Raw genomic sequence first — 23,080 nt, 5'->3', positions numbered from 1 at the left:
CCCCTTTTGTAAATGGTATTACCTTTGCCACAGGGTCAGCTGATGTCCACAAAGCAGCTACTGTCTCATGGGTCTAGTACCCATAAGGTGGCTTCCTACCTGCTTCGCCCATCCACCCTCAGTGTGGACACTCACTTTCCCCATCAGCAATGGCTATCTGGGGTCTATGATACACTACAGAAGGTTCAGCCTTAGATTCTTTTTTCACACATACATTATTCAGTAGCTTAAGTAATGCATATATTAGCGCTTTTACGGCTACATAAAACAATAAGCAAAACAACAAAATTTGGATACAAGTCTGTACAATGCCAAAAATCCATCCTGCTAGGCCATTAAACCAACTTGCTGGATTTAAAAAAAGAGAGTGTGTTACCCCACCAGGAGTCTCTGTTTGCACTGTGTTGTTTTAACCATTGGTCTCTAAGTTCACCTATTTTGTCTATCCTGGCCCTGATCTGGAGATTTCCAGCAGGGTCAATATAATTACAACAGGTGGGACCAATTATTTGACACATTCCTCCTTCTTTTCCTGTTAGGTAATCTAGTACTATAGTATGTTGGTTAGTAACTATGATTAATTGTCTCTTTACTGTCTTAGTTTCATTAAGAACTTCAAGAATCTGGAAAATCTGATCATCCAGGTAGTCTGTAGCTTCCACTAGTTTATCCCACCTTTGTGTTATGAAGGATTATATTAGCATACTACTGAATATTTTATTTGTTATCCCCATTTCTAGTAGATATGGCCTACCATTTGGACAGGACTTATTGTCAGCAGCCCTTCTATACAAAGTATGAATTGGAGCTGCTGCTGTGTCCATCTTACTATGAGGAACTATGAAAGTGGCTGGTGTTAATTTGGCAAGAGTGCAAACTCCTCTTATGTCTGGGCTCACCCACCTGTAGGCACGATGTCCGCAAACCAAGAATGCTCCTTCTGGGAGAACACAAACGTGACCCGGGGTCTGTATACATTGGTATAAACCCAAAAGTCCTGACATAGGCTTATGAGCACACCAAGTATTATTCATTTGTTTTCCGCTTATACCAGATGTCCATTTACCCCTTTCTTTCCTTATTATTTTACCCGTAGATGATTTACAGCCTTCAACACCATCTTGGTACACCGTCTCATTAACCTGTGTTTGATCATGAATGTATATATGGAAGCAATTATTGTCCTCACCACAGGTATTTGCTCCAGTGTGTTGAAGACTGAACCACAGTCCATCATTGGGAATGAGGTCTGAGTGAGGGATTTCAGTCCTCCTCCTGGTGACCATATTTAAGACGTCTGAATCATATTCCCACCACCACATTTGTACCTTAGGCCGCGTTATACTAAACTAAAACCAGGGATTAGCGGCCCATCCGATTGTAGCCAATGAGGCAGATATATCATGGGGCACATCTTTTCCCCAAAACCTAGATTGAGTCCAAGTCTCATTGTGTATGCAGTGTGGGGTTAATACTTTCCATGGCTCCAAAGGTAAGGCTAAGTATGGCATAGTCCTTGCAGATACTGGGCTGTGTGTACAAATCCAACAGTCTTTTGGTTTCTGTCCTTCCGTGTCCTTTAAAAGAAGACCATGATGCCAAATAAGCTTGTTGTCTCAGTCAACATTTAAGAGTAGTGTTGAGCGTTGTTTTTCATGGGTACCTTCTGCTACCCATCCGGGTTCCAGTACCGTCAGCTGGTTCTCGGCAGTGCCTTTGGCTTAGGCGCCTTCTTCTCGGTATCCAGTTCCAGCAACGTCTGCTGGTCCTTGGTAGTGTCATTGGCTCTTGTTCTTTCTGCTGCCCCTCCGGGTTCCAGCACCGTCAGCCGGTCCTCACTAGTTCCATTGGCTCTTGCAGCTTCTGCTACCCATCCGGGTTCCAGCACTGTCAGCTGGTTCTCGGCAGTGCCTTTGGCTTAGGTGCCTCCTACCTAGGACCAGCTGATGGTACTGGAACCCGGTTACTAAGCAGGAGGTACCTGTGCTAGAAAGCACTACCAAGGACCAGCAGACGTTGCTGGAACTCAGATACCAAGAAGGAGGCACCTAAGCCAAAGGCACTGCCGAGATCCAGCTGACGGTACTGGAACACGGATGGGTGGCAGAATGTACTCATGAAAAACAAAGTTGCAAGGCCGCGAGCCGGCCGCACTTACCTAAACCCACAGTCCAACAGGGGGTGCTTGTCCTATTGGCACTATGGAACCAACCTTTATTGCCAGATCCCGCAGCCCACATAGGAAGCACCTAAACTGCAGGCACCATAGAGTCAGCTAACCCGACCACAATACGACACGACAACGTATTGGTGGCAAAGTGACGTTGACACTTCCCGGAAACAGCTGGTGTGCTGGAACCAGGCTGGGCAGGAGGGAGTACCCGTGCCAAAGACACTGCCGGGAACCAGCCAGCGGTGCTGGAACCCAGGGTAAATACTACAAACAGAGTGGAGACAGAGGCCTAATTGGAAAAAGTTTAAAATCTGTAGTTGTGTGAGTGTGGACAGAGCAGGAGAAATTGCCGGACACACAGCTGGGGATCAGCTGACATTACTAAACCCCAATAACACTGGAGCAAATGTTGACTGCGCAGATGGCACCTTTGAGCAGCAACTGGCGGTGTTGGAGCCCAGGGTCAATCAGTTTGTAGGCTGAGGCCTACACGGAGCAAGTTTAATATGTGATGTTGTGTGAATGTGGACGGAGCAGGAGACATTGCCGGACACACAGCAGGGGAGCAGCTGGCGTTACTGAACCTCACTAACACAAGAGCTAGTGTTTTTCTCTGTGCAGAAGGCACTTTTGAGTGGCAACTGGCGGTGTTGGAGCCCAGGGTCAATCAGTGTGTAGGCTGAGGCCTACACGGAGCAAGATTAATATGTGATGTAATGTGAATGTGGAGGGAGCAGGAGACATTGCCGGACACACAGCAGGGGAGCAGCTGGCGTTACTGAACCCCACTAACACAGGAGCTAGTGTTTTTCTCTGTGCAGACAGCACTTCTGAGCGGCAACTGGCAGTGTTGGAGCCCAGGGTCAATCAGGGTGTAGGCTGAAGTCTAATTTCAGCAAGTTTAATATGTGATGTAGTATGAATGTGGAGGGAGCAGGAGATATTGCCGGATACACAGCAGGGGAGCAGCTGGCATTATTGAACCCCACTAACACAGGAGTTAGTGTTTTTCTCTGTGCAGATGGCACTTCTCAGCAGCAACTGGCAGTGTTGGAGCCCAGGCTCAATCAAGGTGTAGGCTGAAGCCTAATTTCAGCAAGTTTAATATGTGATGTAGTATGAATGTGGAGGGAGCAGGAGATATTGCCGGACACACAGCAGGGGAGCAGCTGGCATTACTGAACCCCACTAACACAGGAGCTAGTGTTTTTCTCTGTGCAGACGGCACTTCTGAGTGGCAACTGGCAGTGTTGGAGCCCAGGGCCAATCAGGGTGTAGGCTGAGGCCTACACGGAGCAAGTTTAATATGTGATGTTGTGTGAATGTGGACGGAGCAGGAGATATTGCCGGACACACAGCAGGGGAGCAGCTGGCGTTACTGAACCCCACTAATACAGGAGCTAGTGTTTTTCTCTGTGCAGACGGCACTTCTGAGCAACTGGCGATTTTGGAGCGCAGGCTCAATCAGGGTGTAGGCTGAGGCCTAATTTCAGCAAGTTTAATATCTGTTGTAGACTACTACTGATTTTAAACGTGCTCCAATTAGGCCTCTGGCTTCACTCTGTTTCTAGTATTGACCCTGGCCTCCAACACTGCCAGTTGCTGCTCAGAAGTGCCGTCTGCACAGTCAACACTTGCTCCTGTGTTAATGGGGTTCAGTAACGTCAGCTGATCCCATGCTGTGTGTCCGGCAATTTCTCTTGCTCTGTCCACATTCCCCCAACTGCTACACTCAGAAACCCCTCTAATCTTATTAATATTCCCTGCATGCAATCTGTTTCTCTTAATTGTGCACTTTGGAATTCCTTTCTAATTCTCTTAACCTCCTGGCTCTTACTGAAACCTGGATCCAGCAGTCAGACACTACCGCTGCTGCTGCTCTTTCATACGGGGGACTACACTTCTCACGTACCCCAAGATCAGACAATAGAGCAGGTGGAGGCGTTGGTCTGCTCCTATCACCAAAATGTACCTTTCAGGTTATCCCTCAACTACCCTCACTAGTCTTCCCTTATTTTGAGGTCCATGCCGTCAGACTCTACACCCCCTTCTCCATGCGAGTGGCGGTAGTGTATCGTCCTCCTGGCCCCTCCCACCTGTTCCTGGATCATTTTGCCACTTGGCTTCCACATTTTCTCTCCTGTGACATCCCTTCCCTCATCATGGGAGATATCAACATCCCCATTACTCTTCCCCTCTCCCCATCTGCTACTCACCTTTTATCTCTAACCTCCTCGTTTGGCCTTTCGCAGCTTACTAATTCTCCAGCGCATGAAGACGGAAACTGCCTCGACTTGGTCTTCTCTCGGTTTTGTACAGCGGATGATTTTGCAAACTCCCCTCTCCTGCTCTCTGACCACAATCTTCTTTCATTCTCTATCATGAACTGCCAGGCTGCTCAGGTCACCCCCACTGTCTATATTTATAGAAACATACAGGCCATTAACACCCAGAAACTTATGAAGAACTTGCAGTCTTCATTGGCCCCTATCTCCTCCTTCTCATGTCCTGATTCCGCATTGAAGCATTACAATCAAACACTTCAAAGTGCCCTGGATGAATTTGCACCCCCTATAAATAGAACACCACAACACAGACGGCGACAACCCTGGCACACCCTGCAAACACGTTTCCTGCAGCTGTGCTCCAGGTGCGCCGAACGTCTGTGGAGAAAATCCAATCTACACGAAGATTTCATCCATTATAAGTTTATGCTTAGAACATACAACACTGCACTTCACCTTTCAAAACAAATCTATTTCAACACCCTCATCACCTCACTGTCCAATAACCCGAAACATCTCTTTGACACTTTTCATTCACTACTCAACCCTAGAGTACAGGCCCCAACCACGGAGCACCGAGCTGCCGATCTGGCCAATTACTTCAAAGAAAAAATTGACGAGATTCGACAGGAAATTATCTCCCAATCACCTCATACCATGCACTGTCATCCCTCCCCCCACTGCATCTAGCTCACTCTCTGATTTTGAACCAGTCACAGAAGAAGTAAGCAGGCTCCTTGCATCTTCTCGCCCAACCACTTGCACCAGTGACCCATTTCCGTCACATCTCCTCCAGTCCCTTTCCCCTGCTGCCACCCATCACCTAACTAAAATATTTAACCTCTCTCTCTCATCTGGTATCTTTCCCTCCTCATTTAAGCATGCCATCATACATCCACTACTTAAAAAAACATCTCTCGACCAAAACTGTGTCGCTAACTATAGACTTGTCTCTAATCTTCCCTTCATCTCTAAACTCCTGGAACGCCTGGTCCTCTCCCGTCTTATCCACTATCTCTTTGATAACTCTCTTCTCGACCATCTCCAATCCGGTTTCTGCTCTTTACACTCTACTGAAACTGCCCTCACTAAAGTCTCTTATGATCTACTACAGCTAAATCAAATGGTCATTACTCCATGCTAATTCTCTTGGATCTCTCTGCAGCATTCGACACTGTGGATCATCAGCTCCTCCTCACTATGCTCCGTTCAATTGGCCTCAAGGACACCGTTCTCTCCTGGTTCTCCTCCTATCTCTCTGACCACTCCTTTACTGTATCTTTTGCCAGTTCCTCCTCCTCTCACCTTCCTCTAACTGTTGGGGTTCCTCAAGGATCGGTTCTAGGCCCCCTCCTCTTCTCCTTGTACACTGCCCCTATTGGTCAAACAATCAGTAGATTTGGTTTCCAGTACCATCTCTATGCTGATGACACCCAATTATACGCTTCTTCTCCTGACATCACGCCAGCCTTTCTAGAAAACACCGGCGATTGTCTAAACGCTGTGTCTAACATCATGTCCTCTTTATATCTGAAACTGAACCTGTGAAAGACTGAACTCCTTGTGTTTCCTCCCTCTACAAATGTACCTATACCCGACATTGCCATTTCTGTGTGTGGTTCCACTATTACTCCCCAGCAACATGCCCACTGTCTTGGGGTCATACTTGACTCCGAGCTTTCCTTTGCCCCCCACATTCGATCACTGGCTCGCTCTTGTCATCTGCACCTCAAAAACATTTCTAGAATTCGACCTTTTCTTACTTTTGACTCTGCAAAAACTCTTACTGTTTCTCTTATTCATTCCCGTCTCGACTATTGTAACTCTCTTCTAATCGGTCTCCCTCTTACCAAACTCTCCCCTCTCCAATCTGTCTTGAATGCTGCTGCCAGGATCATATTCCTCACCAATCGTTACACCGATGCCTCTACCTTGTGCCAGTCATTTCACTGGCTACCCATCCACTCCAGAATTCAGTATAAACTTATTACCCTCACCCACAAAGCGCTCCATGGCTCAGCACCACCCTACATCTCCTCCCTTGTTTCAGTATACCACCCTACCTGCGCCCTCCGTTCTGCTGATGACCTGAGGTTAGCATCCTCAATAATCAGAACCTCCCACTCCCGTCTCCAAGACTTTACACGTGCTGCGCCAATTCTTTGGAATGCACTTCCTAGGTCAATACGATTAGTCCCCAATCCCCACAACTTTAAGCGTGCCCTGAAAATGCATTTATTCAGACTAGCCTATCGTCTCAACACATTAACCTAATCTATCCCTGTGTGGCACAGCCAAAAGTTTCACCATAACCAGGTTCCCCACATCATATTCCCACATGCTTTATGCATCCATTAGCCCTCTGTGTCTGTACTGTTACACACTTAACATTATGGCTGGTCCTTACTATCAGGGCAACTGTTACCACCCACCTTTCATGTCTACCTCTTTCCTCATAGACTGTAAGCTTGCGAGCAGGGACCTCATTCCTCGTGGTATCTGTTATGATCTATGTGATTATTGTTATGCTGTAATGTCTATTGTCTGTACAAATCTCCTCTGAAATGTAAAGTGCTGCGGAATATGTCGGCGCTATAGAAATAAAATGTATTGTTATTATTATTATTAAATTGCCGGACACACAGCAGGGGATCAGCTGACGTTACTGAACCCCAGTAACACAGGAGCAAGTGTTGATTGTGCAGACGGCACTTCTGAGCAGCAACTGGCGGTGTTAGAGGCCAGGGTAAATACTAGAGACAGAGTGGAGCCAGAGGCCTAATTGGAGCAAGTTTGAAATCCGTAGTAGTATGAATGTGGACAGAGCAGGAGACATTGCCGGACACACAGCAGGGGAGCAGCTGATGTTACTGAACCCCAATAACACAGGAGCTAGTGTTTTTCTGTGCAGACGGCACTTCTGAGCAGCAACTGGCGGTGTTGGAGCCCAGGGATTACAGTTCTGGTTGTAGAAACATGCACACAACAGGAGACCTGGATACTGTTGCCAACCAAGTATTTAATCTGGAAAAGGACTGGCAAATTCCGGCGAGATCCAGGCCTTGTTCATTTTCAGAAAAGTAGGCCGAACAATGTTACCGGAGGATAGTCGCATGCAAGGGTCTGTTAGTACACCACCTACGGCACTAAAGACGCGTTCCGATAATACACTAGCTGCAGGGCAAGCCAGCACCTCCAATGCATACGGGCTAAGCTCTGGCCATGTATCCAGCTTAGAGACCCAAAACTTGAAGGGGGAAGAGCCGTCTGGGAGTACACTGAGAGGGCAAGACATGTAGTCTGTCACCATCTGACAGAAACGTTGCCTCCTGCTGACTGGAGCCGTTTGTGATGGTGTAGACATTTTTGGCGGGGACACAAAACTTTTCCATATTAGGGCCATACTGGTCTTGCCTTGTGCTGAGGCGCTGCTTCTGTTCCCTCTTTGGGCAGAGCTTCCTCCACTGCCTGGACGCACAGAACTGTTTTGTAAAGCACTAGCAGCACTGCTCTCGGGTGAAATGGAGAACATGATGGAATGCACCAGTGTGTCTTGGTACTCCCACATTTTACGCTCCCGGTTCAACAGTGTTATGAGGCTTTGTAAGTTGTCTCGGTAGTGAGGATCTAGGAGGGTGTACACCCAATAATCAGCCATGTTGAGAATGTGGGCGATGTGGTGGTCGTTTCTCAGGCACTGCAGTATGAAATCAACCATGTGCTGCAGACTGTCAACTGGCCAAGAAACGCTGTCCCCTGCTTGAGGCATCATCTCTGCCTGCTCTGCATCAACCCACCCTCGCTCTACATACTGACCACTAGAGCATTGTGTACCTCCGTCCTCTGGAGAGATGTCTTCCTCCTCCATTGACTCCTCCTCATCCTCCTCACAAAGTGTCCCCTGCCTAGACCTTTGTGAGGAACCACATTGCACAGACTGTCCAGAAGCAGATGGCATTTGTGACTCCTCATCCTCCACCCCTTCCAAAACCTTCTCCCTTAATGCTTGCAGTGTTTTTTCAAGCAGGCAAATAAGGGGGACAGTCATGCTGACTAGTGCATCATCTGCACTCGCCATCCATGTGGAATCATCGAAGGCACGCAAAACGTGGCACATGTCCTTCATAGAGGCCCACTCAGTGGTGGTGAAGTGTGAACGGCGTGCAGTGCGACTTGTTTGCGCCTGATGCAGCTGGTACTCCATTACTGCTGCCTGCTGCTCACACAACCTCTCCAACATATGTAACGTTGAATTCCATCTGGTGGGTAGGTCACACATAATGCGATGTTCCGGAAGGCGAAATCTGCCCTGCAGAGCTGCAATGCGCGATCTTGCCATGCTGGAATGCCGCAAGTGAGCGCACTCTATGCGGACCTTGTGCAGCAGTGCATCAAGATCCGGATAGTCCCTCAAAAAACCCTGCATGACCAAGTTGAGCACATGTGCCAGACATGGGATATGAGTGAGGTTGCCTAGGCCCAGAGCTGCCACCAGATTTCGGCCATTGTCACACACTACCAAGCCTGGCTGGAGATTCGCTGGCACAAACCACACGTCGCTCTCCTGCTTGATGGCATTCCAGACCTCCTGCACTGTGTGGCTTCGATTCCCCAAAGTAATTAATCTCAGTACGGACTGTTGACGTTTGGCCATGACTGTGCTCATATCGGTCGTAACAGGTAAGCGTTCACGGGTCCATATGGAGGTAGACCGTGACGGCTGCTGCAGCGTTGATTCAGAGGAACTGGAGTATGAGGAGGAGTCAATGTGTACAGACTGGATTCCTGCAATCCTTGGAGTTGGCAGAACACGTACAACGCCACTCTCAAGATCTGTACCCGGCTCCACAACATTTACCCAATGGGCAGTGAGGGAAAGGTATCGTCCCTGTCCATGGTTACTGGTCTACGCATCGGTGGTCAGGTGGACCTTGCTACTGACGGCGTTTAGTAGCGCATGTTTAATATTTCCCTCCACATGCTTTTGCAGGGCAGGGATGGCTTGCCTGCTGAAATAAAAGTGGCTGGGCACGATGTATTGTGGGACTGCCAATGCCATGAAGTTACGGAAGGTGTCAGTTTCCACCATCCTGAATGAGAGCATTTCAAGGGACAGTAGTTTTGCAATGCCAGCATTCAGAGCCTGTGCTCGGGGATGGTTTGCCGAGTATGACCGCCTTTTCTCCCATGCCTGTGCTACCGATGGCTGTAGAGTGGCCTGGGAGTGTGAGGATGACAGGGAACGTGGTGCTGTGGGTGGAATTACACTGGGTCTCTGTACAACAGTGCCAGAGGTTCTTCCATGACGATCCTGTGAGGAAGCCGAACCAGCTGTGTGTGAGCTGGAGGAAGAGGCTACAACGCGATCTGAAGAGGTGGTAGTTAGTGCTGTAGGTTGGCCTACGTCTTCAGTGTGTCTTTGTTACTCCACCACGTGCTTGGTCCGCACATGTTTCCACACAATTGTGGTATTGAGGTTGCTGACACTTTTCCCTCTTTTGACTTTCTGATGACACAGCTTACATTTGACAAAGCAAATGTCATCTGCAACTGTGTCAAAAAAGGACCACGCACTGCAAGTCCTGGGAGCACCCGTTTTGGGTTTTGGAAGAGGAATGCTCCTAATGTGTGCCGAAGTGGAGGCTACAGGCAACCAAGTCTGCCCCCTCCCTCTCCTTCCTGTTTTGGCCGGTTGGGAAAACTCTTCATCAGAGCTGCTCCCACCACCTTCCTGTTCCTCACGCCATTGTGGGTCAAGGACCTCATCATCTACACTACCCTCTTCAAACACCTGCTTCTCCTGGGTAGTCTCGCCAGCACAGTACGCACCAGAAAGTGGCACCTGAGTCTCATCATCAGATGCGTACTAAGGTGTGCTGACCATAGGCACTGGCCCACCCGCCTCTTCAGATTAAGAGAGACAAAGCTGTTGCGCATCACTGCATACTACCTTTTCTTCACATTCTAGAATGCTGCTTGGCTGGCCCCCTGTTTCCAAGCCAAGAGATTCAGAGAACAGAAGTAGAGATGGCTCCTGTCCAGGGCTCTCTGACTGCCTGGGCAATTTGGCAGGTGGTGAAGAGACAGATGGTTGCTCTTCAGTGCTCTGGACCTGAGAAGATGTGGAAGTAATTGAAGTCGATGCGTTAGCTGCCATCCATCCGACAACGTCTTCAATTTGTTCGTCCCGCAGCAGTGGGGTACGGTGAGCTCCTACAAAGCTGCGCATAAAGGACTGTTCCCTGGGAAAACTGGGGGATGCTGAGTCACTGGTGCCCGCAGCACGCACAGAATCCCCACGTCCTCTCCCTGCTGAAACTCCACGCCCACGACCACGTGCCTTACTCCCTGCCTTCTTCATCTTGGTAGACTGATAAAGATAGGCAGAAAAGTATTAAGGGCTTAGTGTGCTTATTCCTGAACAGCTGCTAACAGGTATAAGAAGCACTAATTTTATAAAGTGTGGACTAGACTTTAATATGAGCTAATGTGGCCTACACAACCGTAAAGTGGAGTGTTTGGTGAACTTATTTTATGTGGTTTTTTTTCACAAAAAAAAAGGATGTGACCAAAGATGTAAAAGCGATAGTATCACAAACCTTTTGTACCTATTACGATGCAGGAAGGTAACCTACAATGCAATAGATGAGGCTCCAAAAAATAGGCTAATAGTAATCTGGCTGGGGCTGCAGGGCACAAGCCAGCAGAAAGGATCCTCTATCTACTCCTATATAGTGTTTGCAACCAATCTAGCTGGATACGGATGGAAGCACACTAATAGGAGAAATTCAGGAAAAATGAGCAGCACTACAGCAAAAAAGGACAATGTATGAGGCAGTGACGCATGTTGAGTGGACTTCAACCAGAGGTGGCTGCAGAACACACTACAGCGTGAGCTGCACTCTCACACAGAGACCTCACAGACAGCCGTGAACAGTGCAGAGAACTGGGCACTAGCACTGAAAGGCTGCAGAAAGGCTCCGCTATCTACTCCTATAGTGTTTGCAACCAATGTAGATGGATACGGATGGAAGCACACTAATAGGAAAAATCTGGAAAAATGAGCAGCAATAAAACAAAAAAAGGACTATGTATGAGGCAGTGACACACGCTGAGCGGACTACAACCAGAGGTGGCTGCAGAACACTACAGCGTGAGCTGCACTCACACACACAGACCTTGCAGACAGCTGTGAACAGCGCTGCAAGGCAAAAGAAAGCTTCACACAGTGGTGGCTAAATTAGCCTGGGTAAAGCACAATATAGCTAATCGATATCTCTAACTGTCCCTCAGAGTCTTGAACAGCAGCTTCCTGTCCCTAACTGAATTCACAGCAGAGTAAACCCAAAATGGCGGCGGCGGCTTTTATAGTGCATCATGACATCATTTCAGCAGCCAATCACAGCCATGCCATTAGTTAACATGCCTACATGCCTAATGGGATGTGCCCAAACTTCTTAGGATTCCTCATTGGCTGAAACAAATCAAACTGGCTCATAGCATTATGGGAACTTCCGATTCCGGTATTCGATATGCAAAAAATATCGGAACTCAGTATCGGAATTCCGATACCGCGAATATCGGCCGATACCCGATATTTGCAGTATCGGAATGCTCAACACTACTTTCTATGGTTTCTGGGACACCATACCTGCAGATCAGTTCTTTCATCAGTTTGTCTGCTGTCGTTTTAGCATCTTCACATTTTACCGGATAGGCTTCTGGCCAACAAGAGAAGAGATCTACACATACTAGGATATTTGCATACACTACTACCTTGGTAGCTGTATGGTCAATCTGCAGTCTCTGAAATGGGTAGAGACAGGCATAGGTGTCGCTTTTTGGGGACTTTTACTGTTTTACCTGGGTTGTGCTGTGCACAGATGAGGCATGATTGTACGAGTTTGGCGGCTGCGCAACTGAAACCAGGATCAATCCAGAAGGCATCTACCATGGCACACATGTGACTTTTTGAGGTGTGAGTGGGGCCATGTGTTGCTTGCAACATGATTGAGAACAGGGACTTCGGTAGGCATAATTTATCCTTATTCTCCCATACTCCATTTGAGTTCAGCTCAGCTCCCATTCTCCCCCAGTGTACCTTCTCTGTTTGGGCAGCCTATTGCTGGAGAGATTTCAGAACATCTAGGCTCAGTGTGGCTGGAATACGCTGACTCCCTGCAACCGTCCACTGCTCTGTAGGCCACCTTGCTGCTACTTTAGCAGCCTCGTCCGCCCTTCTGTTGCCCTCTACCTCCATGCAGCCACCTTTTGTGTGTACTTTTACCTTGACAATGCCAACCTGGTCTGGTAACATCAATGCCTCCATCAAATGTTTCACTAGCTCTGCATTTTTAATGGGCTTACCGGCTGATGTAAGAACCTCTCTGCTTCTCCAGATAGGGCCATAATCATAGGCTATTCCCCATGCATAATTCGAATCTGTGTAAATATTAGCGACTTTACCTGCAGCGGCTCTACACGCCTCAGTGAGTGCCTTCAACTCTGCCTCCTGTGCCGACATGTGAGGAGGGAGTGGTTCAGCTCGGATTACCTCATGTGAGGATACTACTGCATATCCAGTGTAGAATCGCCCATCCTGGTGGTATCTGGAGCCATCTACAAAAAACTCAAAATCTGCATTAGGAACAAGTTATTTCATTGACATGTGCAAAACCCACTGTCTCCTAACTCATTCGTTCTTTGCAGTCATGATCATGTGTCATGTCAATGTACTCTTCCTCACTTGCTAATACGGTCACCAATTCCCCCTTTTCTGAATCAACAGGCAGGAGGGTGGCTGGATTCAGAATGTTACACCTTTTGAGATTGACATACTCAGGAATTAGTAGAGCACATTCAGGTCAGAGCTGTCTGGCCATCCTGACAGATGTTTTGGTTGAACTTGTACGAGTATGGAATTGATGTCATGTGGGGAATAAATTGTCAAAGGAAACGTCAGTGTGATCTCACATGCCTTTCCTAGTAGTAGTGCAGCTGCTCCTACCGCACGGACACACGTAGGTGTCTAATTGTGCTGAGTAGTAAGCTATTGGTCTCTGTTTCCCTCCATGTTGTCGTGTCAGTACTGCGGTAGCATGTCCTCCCTGCTCTGTGCAAAACAAGAAAAAAATTACTGGTTATAGTTTGGAATTCCTAAGGCCAGGGCTGACACAAGCAGTTATAGAGTGGATGCATCATTTGTGAAGCAGACCTTATCCAAGGCCTGCAGTAGGTCACCAAGCCTAGGAAAGTGCGTAGATGCTGATGTGACCTGGGTAGAGGGAGATTTTGAATTGCCTGCTTTCTGTCTTCAGTCAGGTGTCTTTGTACCTTTGGCAATACAATGTCCCAAAAATGTTGCCTTTTGTTTGCAATACTGTAATTTGTCACGTAAGACCTTGCAACCCTTTTCTGCCAAAAAAACATAGCAAGGAAACCTGTACCTTCCCTGCAGGACATCTGGTCCTGGCAGAACAGCAAAAGGTCATCCACGTACTGTAATAATACAATCTGCAGATGAGGTGATTGCCTCTACTCAAGGATCTCGGCCATCGCTGCTAAATAGATGGCAGGGGATTTCTTTCCCCCTTGTGGGAGGACTGTCCAACAATATTATTTACCTTTATGAGTAAAAGAAAAAAAAGATACTGACAGTCAGGGTGCAGGGGTACAAAGAAAAATGCATTCGCCACTGTGAAAAATGTTGACGTTGCTGGGATCTGTGACAGTAAGGTGTGTGAGTTAGGGACGATTGAGGTCACACTCTCTGTAACATCATTAATAGGCCTTAAGTCATGAACCTTCCTGTAAGTGTCAGCAAACCCTTGGGTCCTTTTTTCATAATGGGATACAAAGGGGTGTTGCAGGGAGAATATCTTTGCACCAGAACCACTGCCTTAACATACTCTTTAATATTCCTGCTCAGGGCCATTGATTTGGCTAGGCTCAAGCTGTATTGCTTTAAACAAGGTGGAGTGGTTCCTTTTTTCAATTTAATCATTTTAATCATGACAGTAAATTCATAGGGGCATTGTCACTAACAATAAGTTTTGTAAGCACCACAATTCCTGCACCTCACTGTTTCTAGGTCCCTAGGTCCCTTACTAGGTCTCCACTGTTTTCCTTGTGCTCCAGCATACATGACAGGTTGTCTTATCGTCCTTGTTTGCTCAACTACTTTAGCTACCTTAAGGAGGTCTTTCGGATCTACATGTCTCCATTCAGGTCTCGCTGTCTGTACTGCATCTCTTAAGTCTTTGTTCATACCGTCAATTAATGCATTCACCAGTATTTTAACATCAAGTGGGTTCATGCGAATGTACCCCTTGTCTGCCCATTTCAGTTGTAACCGTCCAAAGTACATCTCTACACTCTCTCCTTTTTGCTGTGTCACGTTAGTCAGGAGTACAGACTGCTCTGATTGTTCCACTGTAGCCCACTGTTTTAGTGACTCACAATACGTCTCCTCAGACCGTGAAGATTTATCATCCATGCCCCAAGCCTGATTCTTTGCCACATCTGTGTCCTAGTACGTCACCTGCCTTTAAACTCACCAACCTCTCTAGGTCTGCCCAGGTACACTTATATGTCCGCTGTATTTCCTTTATGTGTCTGTAAAATGGGAATGGTTGGTTTTCGGGGTCAGGCAGCTGCTTCAGCATAGCTAGCTGGTCAGAGAGGTTCCAGGGATAACACTCCAGCATCTTTCTTACTCTAGTCACCCTTCTAGGTCCTGATGTGGTTGGTCGTCTGGTGTCTACTGTCAGCTTACTCCTCAAAGGTCAATGTCCCCACTACCCACTAACCACACTATTATGTCAGCTTCTTATGTCACTACATATGATCTTGTCCGGACAGGTTTTAGTGCAACTCGCTTAGGTCAGTAGCACAGGTCACACAAGTAGCAATTCAGTCTGGGCTTGTCTGAGTCTGACCACAGTGTTTACAAGTCCATCTGTTTTGTCTGGATCTCTGGTTAAACTTTGTCAATCAAAACATTCATAATACACCTTACTTCCGTACTGCTGCACATTCTCAAACATCATTTATTCACTTGCCATTTTTTTCCCTTGTCTTTGCCTTTCTATGTACATCCAAACATTCACACTCTAGCATTTTTGCCTTTTTCAATATTGGTCCCACCTCTTTTACTGCTTCCTTTCTTCTCTGTCTTTTACAATCTGCATAGTGGTGGAATCCCATTGGGAGGCCCTGACTGCACACAGAAAAAGTTGCCCATGGCTTCAACTTTTTCTCCCAACAGCTCACCTTTATTCTGAAATGCCCCTCTAGTGTTCCTGGACCTTGTCTTACAGGCCACATGTAGCAAGTCAGAGCAAGTCTGCCAAAGTGTAGCGGGAAGGCTCCTTGCCTCTCACCCATTAGATCAGCTGACTAGATAGGAATAGGCCTTTTTCCTTCCCACCCAGCTCCATGGAACGTGGGAAGGCTGCTTCAACTTAGACAGCTCACCTTTATTCTGAAATGCCCTCTCAGTGTGCCTGGATCTTGTCTTACAGGTCAAACATAGAAAAGTCAGAACGAGCCTGCCAAGGTGTATACAGAAGGCTCCTTGCCTTTGCCTCTCACCCACAACAAAAAAACCCACTGACTAAAGTAAGAAGGCCCAGATGTAATAGGCCTCTAACCTACTTTATCAGCCGTGCAGTTGGCTACCTCCTTCTGCTGATCCTCAATTTGCTATAAATCAATCACACAACTAGAAGCAGGTTCAAACACATTAATGACCAAACAATCACTTACAAGTTTCCTTCTAAATTAGGCACCATATTTTACTTTCAACTTCCAACTTCAACTTACAAAATTTCATTCCACTTCAGTTAAGTACAGTTTAAAATGCACAAATCTCCTAGCGAGCATTACACCAAGGAGAGAAATACAGAGAATTTTGAGCGCAGCTCCATAAATCCTCCCATTAGACACTCAGCAGAGATAAGAACGGAGAGGAGAACCGCGCAGCCCTTTCATTCCCCCCTCCCATCAGAATTTTAGAAATTCAATGTCCTTCACACAGAAACAGAAAGCAGGAGCTCTTAGACAAAATCAATTTCTACAAAACCCTCAAAACCACTGGATTTCAGTGTAAGAGCAGGTAACTGTATAATGTGAGTAACCAAGCCTTGCCCTTTTCTGGCCAAATGCATCCAGGAAACTTTACAATGTAATGCCACATATGACACGAGCTATATCATTACTCAATTCATTCAGTCTCAGATGTGGATTTGAAATATCTATAACGCATCTGTCCGGGATCTTCCGACATCAACTAGAAAGGTAACAGTCTCTTGACACAAAATGATGTGTGATGATTCATTCATGCATGCTCATTCAGGGATTTTGTTTTCTTCTCTTTCACTCTTCAGTGGTCAGTTGATTTTACAAAAAGGAGAGAACAAAAATCCTTTATCTCAATCACTCCGCCTTATTCAGCTCAAAGTGAGTTGAATAATGTCCTCTGTCACATCATACAGAGGACCACTTCTAACGGAACCCCTCATCGATCAGGGATTTATTTATATCCCTAATTCTCAATTACTCATCTCTCATCTCATTCAGAGGTTCTCATAGACATACATACAAGGATTCACACAGCCTGCCTATTTTGCACTTTTGTAGGTATGATTCAAGGAAATTTATTGGTGCCTACGCGTTTCCTGAGCTGTCCCAGCTCACTTCATCATGCCCTGATGAAGTGAGCTGGGACAGCTCAGGAAACGCGTAGGCACCAATAAATTTCCTTGAATCATACCTACAGCAGCGCAGTGTATCATTGCACCTTAAAGCCATCTTCACTTACAAGTCCTTGGACACTGTGCAGACTGCAGCAGCTGTTTCATGCGTTTGTAGGTGTTGTGACTGAAGTTTCACAACCCTATCAGGTGAGTCTCTCCTTGCCTCACCATTACAATTGTGTTTTAAAGGTTTCACACAGTGGATGCGCCCTGTTTTGTTTCTTTTATTTTGCACTTTGAAATTAACACAACTTCTAAAACTACAGCAGTGTCCACTGACACTCTGAGAACACCAAAGCCAACTTCTTAAACAGCAAGAACAACAAAAACCACAAAACCCAAAAACCACAGCCCTATACAAAATACAGTCTCATATGATTTACTGCAATCAAAAATAACAACACTGCACGGAGTATCCCAGCTCTGTGCTACACAGTACACAACCAGTTACTATATTGATAGATAATACAGATGACAATTATTATCTTATTACTCTATTATTCAACTCTCATACGGACATATTCACTGCTCACTGGTGATGTAGGTTCTTTTGAACCATGTTGTACAGCCTTACCCAGAGATATGTAGAGTTACAAAGAGAGATTGCAAATGCAAAATCAATGTAAGAATAAAATTTTCTCACCTGTTGCAGCTGGATTTTGCAGCTGGATTTTGCTTGTTCAATCTCCCAGGAAGCTCCCACGTATGGATTCTGAATAGGCTGGTTTCCACGGTCCCACGTTCGGGCGCCAATACTGTTGTAGCTGTTTTCGTTCTGACCCAGGGCCAGATATGCTAGATCACCAGTGATGCCAAATTAGGAGTTTACGCCCTTAATTTACAAACGATTGGAGACAAAAGAGACTGCACACACGGGCCGTGGGCAAATCACTTTATCTGACGTAATGAAGCACAAGGCAATCTTTTATACTATTTACAACAATAAGTAATTCTATGTAGCTCATGTAGCCCCCACCATAACTCAGGGTCATACCTTGTTTACAATGTACCCAGAACATGTTGTGGCTGACTATTGAGAACATATACGAAAAGAAGCATAGTTTGCTTGAAGAGGAGACTGTTGCATCATGAGAATAATTTCTAGCAATGAGAGGAGAAAGGCAATTAAAGGCATTTAAAGGCAAACCATTAACACTTCTATATCACTAGCTTGGTCCTTTTTAGTAAATTAAGAATGAAGAAAAAATGTGTAATTGTTATTCAAGTGGAGCAGAACAAATTCATTGGAGACAGCTACACTATATCACTGATCAATCAGACTAAGTTTGATGCCAATACATCACATAGAATAGCACAATCAATCAGGAAAGGAAAGACTATCATAGTCATATAAAAGATGATGCAGGGAATTCCGTAGCCAATTTATGGTGACTTTGGATAATGAGAGGACATCAGAGCTCACAACCTTACGCTAAAGATAGAGAGAAAGCCCTTAACATTGGACAAATACTCCAGACAGTAATGTGATATCCAATTGTAGTACTGAAGAAAATTAGTACTGGACTGCAAATAATGCAAAGATTAAATTAATAGAGGCAGATGTAGGAGAGGTGCCAGCAGCAGTCCCAGTCTCATTGTGATTGATCAGTGATTCCATGTAGCTGGCATTTGTCCTGATGCATTTTAATTACAATTATTATTATTATACATTGCTTATATAGCGCTTTCATATTCTGCAGCACTTTACATTTATTACTATCACAGTCCTCAATGGGGCTCACAATCTAAACTCCCTATCTGCATGTTGTTAGAGTGTGGGAAGAAACCCAAGTACCTGAAGGAAACCCATGCAAACACGGACAGAATATACAAACTCCTTATAGATGTTTTCCTTGATGGGATCTAAACCTAGGACCTCAGCACTGGAAAGTAACAGTGATGACCACTGAGCCACCCAATTATAATTTTTTTTTCTTCGTTCCTAACAAACTAGAAAACAGCAGCCAACATATTTTTTATAGAAAAAAATATCTGCAATCAGTGTCGGGCAGAGATGGTGTATTTCCTAGTCACAAGCAAGAGCCCTGTTTGCAGATGCTGGATTTTTGTATGTGAGCCTACCTAGTATTTTATTATATCATCTTTCTAAGAGTAGAGAGGAAAGTTAACCTCACTGACCGTAAGACCTTACACTGTATAAGAGTGACATAGAACCCATTAGAGCTTACACACTACTGAAGAGAGAAAGGACCCCACTAATCATAACAGCTTGCACTGTAAAGGAGAATCGGAGAGAGAGAGGATCCCATTGGTCATAATAATTTACACTATACATGAGATGGCTCAGGTACTGACCATCACTGAACTTACACTTTATAGGTGAGAGATAAACACTAAACAGCTGTCATGGTATTGGAAAGGGTCCATGTCCTGCCTTCTCAGGGTTAATTGTGATGGCCTCCCTTTAGATCTGGGAGGGGTATTTATACACCCTCTGGACTAGGATTACCTGTCAGCTATACATTCATTTAGTCTGTGTGCCTGACCCCCTGGTGTGTGTGTAAGGGGGTGGTGCTGTTATTGACAGCAAGAAAGGACTTTGTTAATGAACTGCCTGAGGCTGAGGAGGGAAGGAGTTAAGCTTGTGAGAGCATGTGAGCTAGAAGCTGCTGCTGAGAGCTGCTGTGCATGGAGCTGTGTAAAAAGGTCACACAGCCTGAGACATAGTGGACTTGTGAAACTGAAGAGACCCTTCAGGTGTAGCAAAGGTGGCTGTCCTGTGCTATTTTGAGAAGCCACGAAGAGACCGAGAAAGGGATTTACAGTTTCCAGGAGCACATCCAGGACCCTGAAGCAAGGAGAAGACCAAGTTTCATGGATCTGCCAGACAGACATGCGCACCACCGTTCAAGACTGTTGGAGGCCCCCGGGACTGGATCTGAGTCCCCAACATCACCGTGAGTTTGTTCCCATTTGTGCACATGTCAGGGCATAGTGTAGGCTTCAACAGACAGAACACAGCAGTCATGTGGCCTGTTTAGTAGATGCCAGGGAGGTTATACGTAGAGTAGCCTCATTCTTTGTTTATTGTTTGGTTTTGCCTGTGTGATATATATTGATCCTTTAATAGTTGGAGCACCGGGCTATTTGACGGCCCAGCTAAAGAATACAAACTCTTGTAAACTATCTTTTGCCATTGCATACCCGTTTGCACCTTCCTTATCCACGTCATTCCTTGCCTTCCAATAAATTTACCCTTTGTTGTTTGTACCTCATCTTGTGTAACGTAGTCTCCCTGCACCGTGGTGGTTCTCCGGCCATCGCTTCATGTGCTCTGTTTACGTCTGTTTGTTTTGCTCTCCATGCTTGACTCAGTCCGTTTACTCTCTCGGCTTTATGATCTCTGGCTTCCTTTTGACTATCCCTCTGCCTCACCCCTCCGGTACCACGCAATCTTTTTGCTTTGACCTTGGCACATCTGACTATTCTCTGGTATCTATCATCTCCCCTGCACCTCGGCGCCTGGTGCCGCCCTCAGCCACCTCTAACTCTGTCATGAGGTTCAGGTCCTGCTTGCAACCCGGTGAATTCTCCATTGCTCTGCTTTCAGCTACCTTACTGAGGCACGCAGCCCTCCCCGCAGCTGTTACACCCATGAGCCATGACAATATAGCTGACCATACAGTCTTTCCCTGGTGGTGGGGTGCAAGTGTGCTATGGATCCGATACGGGCTCTCATGGAGCAGATTAATGAGCTCTGCAAGCTAAGGCCTCTTTCACACTTCAGTCTTTTGACATCAATCAAAATCCAACATCGCAACGGACCTACGGATCCATCAAAAATAGTGAAAAACGGAGCTAACAGATCCGTTTTTTCGACGGGTCCAGCAAACAAATATGCAAGTATAAATACACTTGTTATTAAACTGATTATTTATGTGTTATCCGCTGTTAGGAAAAATAAAAAGGTATGTTCAGATATATTTTTATTTCAAAAACCTCCCCCCCAAAAAAATTAAACCTATGACACCACAAAACAAAAAACAATGCTATGTACTTGAGTGGTTTTCTAACCCCCTCTTTAGTTTCACAGTTAACATCCTTCAATCTTGATATGCGTGATGCGCAAGCTGCCAAACGCTCCACCGCCTGTTTCCCCCCCAAAAAAGAACATACCTTACAAACACCTACCCTCCTTAAACTTTAGATACCTAAACCCCCACTTGAAAAGATATTGGTCATAGAGTCATTGTTTTAAAAACCCAGATAATAATTGAAAATGTCTGCAGTCCCCATTTGTATACACCTTTTGTTACAAAAATAGAACCTCAAACACCTCTGTATTGCATGTAGTGTTTTCCTGTGTGGTATACCCAGAATTTTCAAGTAACCTTAGTTTTAAATGATACTAGGCACAGTTTTTTGAGACAGGTTTTATTTTTTATTTTTTTATTTTTTTACTTTTGTTGTCAAGTAGGAGCTACACTGCTTTTTATTTTAAGTACAGTAAGTGAAAAGAAACAAAAAAACACATGGCTGGACACACTCCACACACACACACACACACACACACACACACACACACACACTGCAGCACTTTTTTGGAAATACAAGTACAGTATGAAAAAAAAAAGAAATTGCTAGCCACACACTCACACACACGCCACACACTCACCACAGCATTTTATTGGAAATACAAGTACAGTATGAAAAAAATAAATAAATTGCAAGCCACACACTCGCCACACACACAGACTCACCACATCACTTTGTTGGAAATACAAGTATAGTATGGGAAAAAAAAAATTGCAAGCCACACACTCACACACACGCCACACACTCACCACAGCACTTTGGAAATACAAGTACAGTATGAAAAAAAAAAAATTGCTAGCCACACAGTCACACACACGCTGCACTCACACATGTTGGCATGACACATGCTGGCATGACTCACGCTGGCTGGCAGGACTCGGCTGGGCTGGCTGGCTGGCAGGCAAACTCTTGCTGGCAGGCAGACTCTTGCTGGCAGGCAGACTTTCTTCTCATGCTGGCAGGCAGACTTTCTTCTCTTGCTGGCAGGCAGACTCTCTTCTCTTTCTGGCTGGCATATTGAGGAATGAAGTCCACCCGGCAGGTTTATATAGCTTTGGGGCGGTCTGGAAAAGTATAAACAATTTGGAGCATGCTCAGTTCAAAAAAACGGATTCTGTCGCTGGATTCCGTCATTTGACGATGCCCATAGGCTTCCATTCTAGCCAACTACTGATGGCAGCGGATCCGTCACGATCCGCTGTTTCAACGCAGACAAAAAACACTACAAAGTCCATCTACTCAGACTATGGACGCTGAAAATATGAAGGATCCGTCAAATGGCAGATGGAACGGACGACCATCCGTCGCAATCTGTCGCTAATGCAAGTCTATGAGAAAAAAGCGGATTTTTTTCTAAAAACGGCAGATTTTGACTGACGTCAAAAGACTGAAGTGTGAAAGAGGCCGTATGCAGAAGCTGTCCATGAAACAGCAATCCCTGGTTCACTCGCACCAACAGGTACAGAGAGATGTGTCAGGTGCTCTACAGGGGTCTGCTCCATTGGGGTCTCAGGAGGGGGGCCCCACTGATGTATCCCTAGCAGACCCCGAGCCACAGGTAAAGTTACCCGACAATTTTTCCCGAGATAAAAAATTGTTTAGAGTCTTTAAAAAGAGATGCAAGTTGTTTTTTGAGTTACGACCCGGGCCTCTGGAAATGAAAGGCAGAGGGTGGGGATTGTAATGTTCTTGTTAAGGGGGCTCCACAGGCATGGGATTTCTCTCTCTTCCTCTGCTTCTGAACGTATGTCTGTGAACCTGTTCTTTGAGGCTCTGGGGCACATTTATGACAAGCCTGATAGAGTGTGTAT

Source organism: Dendrobates tinctorius, unplaced genomic scaffold (assembly GCF_039654945.1).
Source record: "Dendrobates tinctorius isolate UK_male_01 unplaced genomic scaffold, ASM3965494v1 ptg000007l, whole genome shotgun sequence".
Taxonomy (NCBI): Eukaryota; Metazoa; Chordata; class Amphibia; order Anura; family Dendrobatidae; genus Dendrobates; species Dendrobates tinctorius.
The sequence above is the reverse complement of the archived record's forward strand: the minus strand, read 5'-3'. Positions refer to the sequence as shown.